Source organism: Silurus meridionalis, chromosome 7 (assembly GCF_014805685.1).
Source record: "Silurus meridionalis isolate SWU-2019-XX chromosome 7, ASM1480568v1, whole genome shotgun sequence".
Lineage (NCBI taxonomy): Eukaryota > Metazoa > Chordata > Actinopteri > Siluriformes > Siluridae > Silurus > Silurus meridionalis.
This window is the reverse complement of record NC_060890.1, coordinates 3,467,701-3,478,405: the sequence shown is the minus strand read 5'-3', so window position 1 is coordinate 3,478,405 and position 10,705 is coordinate 3,467,701.

Sequence of the window (10,705 nt, the reverse complement as noted above, 5' to 3'; positions counted from 1 at the left end):
CAAATATGTTTCGACAACAATATGAATTTTTCCCCACTAAAAATAGCAAAGTTATTGCTAAAATATAAAATTTTCATACTCACAAAAATATCCTTTTACACGTTAAAAAGTATAGTAAGGGAACAAAAAACAAAACAATGACAATTAATCATGCTTTAATTGTCTTTTTTTAATCCAAATTAAAATTTTTCCTAAAAAATGAATGTTTATTTTCAACATAATTTCATTAAAAAACATTTAAAAGTGCAATAATTGAACACAAAGGTGACATGACAAATTGTTTTGACAAAATGATGCCTTAAAAAAAAAAAAAAGTCTTAGAAATAAAAATATAAAATTTTTGAAAATGTAAATTTCCTTAATCTTAAGCTTAGTTACATCAAAAAAATAAAAAAAGTGCAATAAGTATGCAAAAAAGATTTCTTTTTTCATTAAATAAATGATATGAAAATATAAATATTCATATTCAGAAGCATATTTTTTTAATGAAAAATCGTTAAAAGGTTCAGTAAGTGAACGAAAAACAAAACATTTAAATGATGAATCACGTTTTGACAAAATAAATTAGTTATTTCATAAAAATATGATTGTTAGTTGGAAAATATTAACATTTCATAATGAAAAACTGTTCAAAAGTGCACTACATAAATGAAAAACAACGATGCAAAGCGGCGCTATGGGAGGAAACTAGAGTCACAGTTCCAACATAGTGGCTCTAGGAGCCCTGTGGCATGGACTAAGAACAATCACGGACTATAAAACACCATCTTCTAGAATGGTGAATGCGGACGCTTCTCTGGCAGACGAGCTAAACACCTTTTACGCTTGTTTCGAGGCTGCAGCTAACCACGCTAGTGGTGTTAGCGGCACAACCAGCATGCACGCCGAGAGAGCCAGAGAGGTAAACACGTTCACCATCTCTGAGCATGACGTAAGGAGGGCATTCAAGAGAGTGAATACCAGGAAGGCAGCAGGACCAGATGGCATCACAGGTCGGGTTCTGAAAGCCTGCGCTGACCAGCTAGCACCGGTGTTCACTGAGATATTCAACCTCTCTGGAACAATCTGTTGTCCCCTCATGTTTCAAACAGTCCACTATTGTTCCTGTTCCAAAGAAACCCCAGCCCGCCTGCCTGAACGATTATCGCCCAGTAGCCTTGACCTCAGTAGTGATGAAGTGCTTCAAGAGACTGGTCAGAGACTTCATCACTGCCTCACTACCGGACCCACTGCAGTTCGCATACCCTCAGAACCGTTCTACTGAGGATGCCATTGCTCATCTCCTTCACACTACGATGAGCCACCTGGACCACAGAAATGGGAATTATACAAAGATGCTGTTTGTGGACTACAGTTCAGCATTTAACACCATAATTCCCTCCACACTCAGCCTGCAGCTGTGTCAATGGATCTCTAACTTCCTGACAGACAGACCACAAGCCGTACGGGTGAGAAAACACACTTCATTCACCCTCACCCTCAGCACTGGAGATCCCCAGGGTTGTGTTCTAAGCCCCCTGCTGTACTCACTGTACACGTATGACTGTGTGGCCACTTCCAACTCCACCACCATCAAGTTTGCTGATGACACCGTTGTGGTGGGCCTGATCTGCAACAACGACGAGACGGCCTACCTACAGGAGGTTAAAAACCGGTAGAGATGGTGCCAGGAGAACAACCTTCTCCTGAACGTCAGCAAGACTAAGGAGTTGATCATGGACTTCAGCACGAAGCAGGAGCAGTCATACCAACCACTAAACATCAGCGGGACCCCAGTGGAGAGAGTGGACAGTTTCCGGTACCTTGGTGTTCACATCACACAGGATCTGTCTTGGTCCTGTCACACCAACACCCTGGTGAAAAAAGCCCGGCAGCGTCTGTACCATCTGAGACGCTTAAGGGACTTTAAACTACCCTCTAAGGTGCTAAAGACTTTCTACACCTGCACAATTGAGATCGTTCTGATGTGTAGCATCACTTCCTGGTTTGGGAACAGCACCATGCAGGACAGACGAGCCCTCCAGAGGGTGGTGCATTCAGCTGAATGTACCATCCACACCGAGCTCCCTAACCTGCAGGAAATTTACAGCACATGGTGCCGGACCAGAGCCAGGAAGATTATGAAGGACCTCAGCCATCCCAATAATGGACTCTTTCCTCTGTTGCTGTCAGGGAAATGCTTACGCTCCCTGAAAGAGAACACAGAAAACATTAGGAGTAGCTTCTTCCCGCAGGCCATTCTGAGTTTAAACCAGGATCTAAAAACTAGCCCACTCTCTCCATCATCACACTTCTTCTCTCTCTACATATCTCACCTTTCGCACCACGACACTTTAAACTCTGGACTCCCACAGCACAGTGCACTTTACAGTTTACACCACACCATACCGCAGACGGACATTTTACACCACACCATATATTCTTATATTTTATTTTATATAGTTTTTATACTTTATTTATCAGTCTTCTTTTTCTTTGTATTATTTTTCTCCCCATCCTATTCCCTCATGCTGGACCGTCGTAATAAGCATTTCACTGCATGTCGTACCCTGTATGTATGTGTATGTGACAAATAAAATAACATTTTATTTAAAATTTGATTAATAAACTCATTTTTAATCCATGAGCTTTAATTTCTGAGGATCAACAACTTCAGCTTTGCTACCTCCAGCTCCACCTCCTGTCTTTAACTCAGTGCCACTGTCTCTAAACCATACAACATTGCAGGTTTCACCACAGTCCTATAAACTTTCTCTTTCACTCTTGCAGATACTCTTCTATCACAAATCACCCCTGTCACTCTTCTCCACCCACTCCACCCTGCCTGCACTCTTTTCTTCACTTCTCTAACACACCATCCATTTATTTGCACTGATGACCCCAGGTACCTGAACTCCTCCACCTTCATCACCTCTTCTTCCTGCAACCATACCACTCCACTGCCCCCCACTCACACACATGTACTCTGTCTTACTTCTCCTGACTTTCATTCCACTTCTCTCCAGCGTGTACATTCAGCTCTCCAGGTTTTTTTTTCAACCTGCTCCCGACTCTCACCACAAATCACAATATAATCCGGAAATATTCATCACCACTGCAAACAGGAAAGGGCTCAGAACCGATCCTTGATGCAGTCCATCCTCCACTGAACTAGTCTGTCGTTCCTACTGCACACTTCACTGCTGTCACACTGTCCTCATACATGTCCTGCACCACCCTCACATACTTCCCTTACACACTTGACTTCATACAATACCACAACTCCTCTCTCGGCACCCTGTTGTACGCTTTCTCTAAATCCACAAACACACAATGCAACTCCTTCTGACCTTTTCTATACTTCTCCATCAACATTCTCAAAGCAAATAAGGCATCTGTGGTGCTCTTCCTCGGCATGAAACCATATTGTTGCTCACAGATGGTCACCTCTTCTCTCAGCCTGGCTTCCACTACTCTTTCCCATAACTTCGTGGTGTGACTGATCGAATGTATTCCCCTGTAGTTACTGCAGGTCTGCACATCGCCCTTATTCTTAAAGATTGTTACCAGCACACTCCTTCTCTATACCTCAGGCATTCTCTCACCTTCCAGAATCCTGTTGAACAACATGGTTAAAAACTCCGCTGTCATCTATCCTAAACATCTCCATGCTTCTACCAGCATGTCATCTGGTCTAACTGACTTTCCACTCTTCATCCTCTTAATTGCTGCACTCACTAGCTGTTTTAAAAAGAACAGTTTAAAGCCACCTCCAATGTTCCTGGCCTTAATCCCTTTCCTGAACAAAGCCAACGAAAGTTGTCTCAAAGCAGCATTACACAGATAATGTGGTGATGAAAATAAATAAGATGTTCTTTATAAATGTAAGTTTGTCCCTGATGAGCAAGTTTGCTTATCATTTTTATTTGTATAGCACTTTTATCAATGAACATTGTCTCAAAGCAGCTTTACACAGATAATGTGGTGATAAACATGAATAAGATGTTCTTTATATCTCAGTGGTGACTCTGATATATTAATGTGTTACAGACATGCTGTGCTTTCGCTTTAGCAGCATAGAGGCTGAAATCTGTACTGGAAGCAGTGCAGCCAAGAGAAACACTATGAAATCTTTAATTTTAATATATTATTCTAAGCATTCTGTCTTTTGACTTAATCATTCATTATGGTCCTGGAGTCGCTTAGAGCCTTGTGCTCAGCTAACGATACCTGCTCACGGAGGCACAGTCCGAATTTTATTCAGAGGATATAACGGTAAACTAATATTCTTTAAGTAGGCCGCCCAATGCTTGCTCATGCCTATAGAATACTGTATTTAGTCACTTAGTTATAACTTGCTAAAGTCTGAGATTGTCAGAAATCAGAAGGTCCCAGACGTTGTGCTCTATGCTCCATCCATTCATGAGCCTTTAGTTTGTACTATCCTGGTCACAGATTTGCGGTAATTAACTAGATATAAATGATTTCAGGAAATTTCAGAGTTAATCAAGAATTTCACATTTATTTGCCAGGCAATAATGAATAAACAAATGTCACATTTAAAACAAATATTAGAAGAAAGTTATATAACATGATCTGCATAAAACCAAATAATTTAGCAATACAGTTTACTAAAGAATTGTTAAAGAGTCACTGTACCTGGCAAGAGCGACACAGAGACTGTGTGGGAAGTTCTGACTACAGAATGCTTCCCTGAGTGTTTCGCCAAATTACCTTAAATACCCAAACCATCGTAAACACTTGTAAATTCAAAGTGATAAAAGCTTTTCACACCCTTTCTTGGGACAGGATGTGACCTAAAAACCAAATGTCACCTAGACCACCTGGTAAGGATCTTCTCCGGGGCAACCCTTATAACAGTAGGACAGAATTTCCCCAAACCTGGGGTCTATTCTACTGATATGGGACTACGATCATATTTCCAATCACCCTGAGACCTTTAAAATGATACTAAACATGTGAAGGTAAAATCTATACATTATGCAAGTAAAGTAGCTTGAATTCCGGGACCTTCTAAGTCATCTTTCCATGACACGGCTATCTCCCCAGGAGGGCAAGAGGGGGCTCAAGGATGGGTGACTGGGCATTTAGTTTTACTTAAAATATGAATGTTCATTTTATAACTATCATTTTATTAAAAACATTAAAAATGGTTCTTTAAAGGTGCATTGAGTAAACATTCATTTTTTTTTCTGGACAAAAATATGACCCATCAATATTTGAAAAATATTTAAAAAATATATATTTTCCTATTCCTAAATTTAGATTCCCGAGTTTAAGTTCAAAAGCATATTTTCATATAAAATCTTTAAAAGGGTCAGTAAGTGAACAATAAACAAAAAATTGAAATGATCAATTTATGTTTTGACAAATAAATAAATTATTATATAAAAAAATGATTGTTCTTATGAGAATATGAATTTCATAATTAGCTTAATTAAATGAAAAACCGTTAAAGTGCACGACATGAACGAAAAACAAAAAAGGTCACATGAGAAATCATATTTTAACAAAAATATGATTATTCTTTAATAAAAAAATATTTATTTTTAAAATTAAAATGTTTCCTATTCATATTAAAGTTTTTTCCTTCCGTAGTGTCCAAATTATCGTACAGCTCTTTATATGCCTTTTCTTTTGTTTCTGCCACATCCCTCTTCACCTGCTGCCCCTGCTTGTACTCCTGCCTACTTTACTCATCACTCTGTTAAACCCAATTCAGTTTTGCCAATTTTATGCGTTTTATGCTCTCCTGCACTTCCTCATTCCACCACCACGTCTCTTTGTCTTCCTTTCTATTTCCAGATGTCACACCAAGTACCTTTTTAGCTGTTTCCATTGTCACTTCTGCAGTAGTTGCCCAATCATCCAGCACCTCTTCTCCACCACCGAGCACCTGTCTGACCTCTTCCCTAAACCTAACAATACACTCTTCCTCCTTCAGTTTCCACCATCTTATTCTTCTTTCAGTTCTCACTCTCCTCTTCATCTTCACCTCCAAAACAATCCTACAAACCACCATCTGATGCTCTCTAGCTACAATGTCCCCTGCCAACACCTTCAGGTTGCCTCTCACCATGTTCACCACTGCCATTTCGTTCCTTTAATAAAATCTATCACCATCTGCCCTTCCACATTCCTCTCCCTAAAGCCTACCCATCACCTCCTCATCACCTCTGTTTCCTTCACCTTCATGCCAGATTAGGTCTGCCCCAGTCACCAATCATTCATTCCTAGGTACACCACCTACCACTTCATCTAACTCACTCCAAAATTGTTCATTCTCCTCCATCTCACAAGCCACTTGTGGAGCATAAGCACTGATGATATTTATCATCAACCTTTCAACTTCCAGCTTCATGTTCATCACCCTATCAGAAAGATGAGGCTATATTACTGAGAAATATATAGTACAGACCAAAAGTTTGGACACACCTTCTCATTCAAAGAGTTTTCTTTATTTTCATGACTATGAAAATTGTAGCATCACACTAAAGGCATCAAGGGCTATTTGACCAAGAAGGAGAGTGATGGGGTGCTGCGCCAGATGATAGAACTGAAGATGTTAAGGTTTTCAGTGGGAGTGATGAGGATGGACAAGATTAGAAATGAGTTTATTAGAGGGACAGCCCATGTAAGATGTTTTGGTGACAAGGTGAGGGACGCGAGATTGAGATGGTTTGGAGATATAATGCAGAGGAGGGACATGAATTATATTGGTAGAAGAATGCTAAAAATTGAGCCACCAGGAAGTAGGAAATTAATTAATTTCATATTTATATGAAAAAAGTCATATTTATGTAAAAACATAACATAATGAAACCTTTTTCGTTCACCAATTGCACTTTTAACGACTTTTTTGTGAAATGATGCTTATGAATATGTTGTAAAAACTTGATTTGTCATTTGACGCTTTTCATTGAATTTTGCACTTTTTAGGTTTTTCATTAAATTATTCTTTGAATATGAGAATTTATATTTTACCAATTAATTTAATATTTTTATTAAATAAAGGTACCCAGCCATTAGGTTTGCGCCATTAGGTTTGATCATGAAGATTAAGACATTTTTCACAATAGATTTTAAAAACTTGATTTGTCATAACCTTTCATGTAGGTTTTTCATATTTCAAGTCCATTACATATTGCACTTTTTAACGGTTTTACATTAAAACATGCTTATAAATATGAACATATATTTTCACAATAATTATCACCTTTTTAATGAACAAGCCATATTTTCATCAGAATAGGATTTGTATATTAATGTAATCTGAAAAATGTATTTCGTATTGAATACAAAAAAAAATTTAATTTAAAACTAACTATTTAATTTTTTTTGTTAAGCATAAAATTATGTCTGTTTATATTTGTTATCGCATACCTCATCAGAATTTTTTGTTGCAATATCTAATGCAACTCTATTTTTTGCAATAACTAAAATATTTATATAAACAATGTCAGATTTCAGTCAGAAAATGATTTGTCATATCTCATCATAAACAAATAGGATATGTATCATGGCCAAGTTCATGCTGTAAAAACCTGTTCATGCTGTTGTTGGACTTTTGATTAATTATGACTTTCCAACCTATTTTTCCTCACCTATTGCAGTTTTCAACAGTTTTTATGAAATTATGATTAAGAATATGAAAATTTATATTTTTAAAATAACTATTATATTTACAGGAAAAATGTCATATTTTGATCAGAAAATGTTTTATCATTTTGCTTCATAAACATGGAAATTCTCATTGGGAAATGCATGCTGTTTGTGCAAATATGCTTTGTTCGAAAAACCGCTTTCTTTTCGTCCTAGAAGCCTGAGACTTTTGAGCGCCTAAGAAGCTCATTTTGCCAGCACATAGAAGGCTTTGCCAAATATGTGCTGGTTGTTATACTTTTGATTAATTATGACTTTCCAAACCATTTTCATTCACTTTTATATTAATTTTTTTCATACAATAGTTTGATCAGAAAATGTTTTGTTATATCATTTTTCTTCATATACATGTAAAATTCATTACATTACAATGCAGGCTTTAATAACACTAATGGTTCTGTTTGTTCTCTCTACCACACCAGCTGACTGTGGGTGATAGGGAATATTAAAATAGCAATCAATTGCTAAGCTTTTAGACAAAAGTTGTGTTACTTCAGAAGCAAAAGTTGTGCTGTTGTCACTTTCATTTACACTAGGAATACCAAACCTAGAGATGATCTCTTTTGTTAATATTTTTACAACTGTTTTAGCGTTCTCTCTCACGCATGCAAATGCTTTTGGCCACTTACTGAATCTGTCAACTATAACCAACAGGTATCTCAAATTTCCTACAGGTGGAAAATGTGTGAAATCTATCTGTAGGTGTTGGAATGGTTGCTCAGGAAAAGTAAGCACATCATGTCGTACAGGTCAATGTATGTTAGTTTTGTCACAAGTCAAACATGAATCTAACACTAGCTTGGTTGTTTTAGCTACGTCAGCAAGACAGTATAATATGTTTATAGCCTGTCTAACTTGTATGCTAATATGTAACATCCCATGGTAATGCTTCACCAGCACTATTAAAGCTAGGTTAGGTAGTGCAATTTTTCCATCTACATCTCTAATGATACCAGCAGAATCTGATTTACATAGTTTAGAAGCCCAATACTTTATGTCCTCCTCAGTAGGCTGACTCTTAAGTATTTTTCAGGTCAATATCATGTATATTGGAGATATGTGTCATCATTGGGATCTCAGTATTTGTATGTACTGTGTCCAAATCTACTAATTGTTTTGCTGCTTCCTTAGCTACTAATGTTTCCCCAAATTTCCTCTGAATCACCTGCGGCATGTCCTTTAAGGAACTATGGCCACTTTGGCAGGGAGTTGAACAGCATTTAGAAGGTCGCCTATGAGATTAAAATGCGCTATGAGCTATTTTCATCAGCTGTTTTAAAGTGTCTTTGCTTCCGTGTTTCAGCAAAATCATGCACAACACCATAAGCATACATAGAATCAGTGTGTATAGTCACTACTTTACCTTAAGGCAACTGACATGCTCTTGTACTTACAACTCTGCAGCTTGTGCTGATGTGTATGGTAATGATTTAGCTTCAACTATTACATCAGTTAATCTTACAACCGCATATCCACATAAATACACATCAGAGGGTTTTGAACATAAACCATCTACATATAGGCAATCCCCATCTTCCAGGGCCATATCTAAAAGATCGGGCTTACAAGAGATCTCTTGTTCAATGTGTTTAAGGCAATCGTGTGCGTCGTCAAAAGTCAATAAAGTCTAGCAGATCACGCAGAGCTGTAGCTGAATGCGGCTGAGAAGAAGCTTAATAGTTAAGTTTTCCGTTGCCAAGAGTGTGGTTTCATAACCAGATCTACATCATGCTGTCATATCTTCTGTGTTGAGGTTATGTAAAATAACTGTTACCTGATGTGAGATGTACAGTATCAAAGGCTGTGCATTTTCTCAGCATCCCAGACCATCAGAGCCACTGCACGCAAGCAACCCTTGTGCTATGTTGTCTAAAGATTTGGAAAGATATGCAACAGGGCGATATCTGTCACCGTGTTCCTGGGCTAGAATCCCCACAGCCATACCACAACGTTCGTGCAAATAAAAGTGAAAAGAATTAGCATAATTCGGAAGACCTAGAGCTGGATCAGACTGAATAGCCTTCATGAGGGCAGCAAAACTGTCAGTCATTTCATGAGTCCACAGAATAAGATGTGATGGAGGAGCTTTGTAATCAACCCTGAGGAAGACGGGTCCAGGTAATTTGACGTCCCCTATAAACGCGAAAAGCGTCTCTGAGGCCAAAGGGACACTGAAAAAAGCAGAACAAAGATGAATCACAGTAAAAAAGTCACTGGTATAGAGTTAACAATGGTAGCTACATTGGGCACCAAAGGAGCTAACGGAATAACTAATTTATTAATCTCACGTAAATCTTGTGTTAGCCTCCAGCATTTTACATCTGCCTTCAAGACAGGATTAATCTGTGTGTTATGAGGTAAATGTGTCTCGATCAAAACACCAATGGTTATTGTTTAAAAAATTGGATGGTGTGTTTTCATAAGTGCATGATACGGTTTTACCTGGATTAAACCTGCCTTGTCTTTGTGAGAGGCCCATAATTCAGGGTTAACTTTACCTAAATTTGGTTCGTCAGGCAGGACCTACTACCCTGGAAGAAATCTTCAGGATGTGGCTGTGGCTCGGTTGATAGCATAAGGACAGAAGGAAAAGACAGTGACACATTGGTTTCAAAAAACAGAATTTCAATTCCCATTTTATCATATCTCTTCCAAAAAGGTTTAAAGGCGAGTTTGGAATTATTGTAAAGCTATGATAAAAATTTGTACCAGTCGGTGTCACCACAGGCATAAGTTGAGTTACAGGACATGAAATTGGAACTCTATCTATTCCCTAATAGATGAACTCCCCTTTTTCCTAGGACCTCCTCCTTGAGTTTTGTGCTGAGGTTGGAATGCACCACTTCCTGTTGCAGTAAAGAGCATAACGAGTTAACTAAACCTGGAGCATAGCAGAAACCTCTAGCAGCTTTTAAATCTCTAGGAAAAAGTAGCTATATGTGACACAATTTCACTCCATAATGCCAAATGATCTAAATAAGGATTAGTCCAATAACCGGCACAATTCCTATACATCCAATCTTTGGGATTTTCTTATCTTGCA